Here is a 404-nt window from a genome sequence, read left to right as displayed (position 1 = left end):
AGAGAGAGAGAGAGAGAGAGAGAGAGAGAGAGAGAGAGAGAGAGAGATCCTTCGTGTGTAAGGCAAAGCGCAGATGCAACAACTCAGGTCCCTCTTAAAGGCGTTGGAACCCGCCCGGCTGCCGGCTGCCGCTGCCCACCCCTTGGACGTTCTGACATCACGGGCGGCGGAACGCCGTGGCCGCACGTAGTGAAGGAGGGGCAAGTTGGGTGGATTCGGGGAGGCTGGAGAAGGGGAGTGGAGTGGCAGGGACCCTGGCGTTTTCCGGTTGAAGGCACTGGAGTGGCAATACTGCAATTTCTTCCAGCAGCGCCCTGCGAGGACCTGTGCCAAGGTAAGGGAGACCTGCACCTCAGCCTTTTCCTGTACAGGGATGTAGAATTACGGCCGTGAGGTAGGGGTGG

Source organism: Psammomys obesus, unplaced genomic scaffold, assembly GCF_907164565.1.
Source record: "Psammomys obesus unplaced genomic scaffold, mPsaObe1.curated_primary_1811, whole genome shotgun sequence".
Taxonomy (NCBI): Eukaryota; Metazoa; Chordata; class Mammalia; order Rodentia; family Muridae; genus Psammomys; species Psammomys obesus.
Note: the sequence above shows the minus strand (reverse complement) of the source record.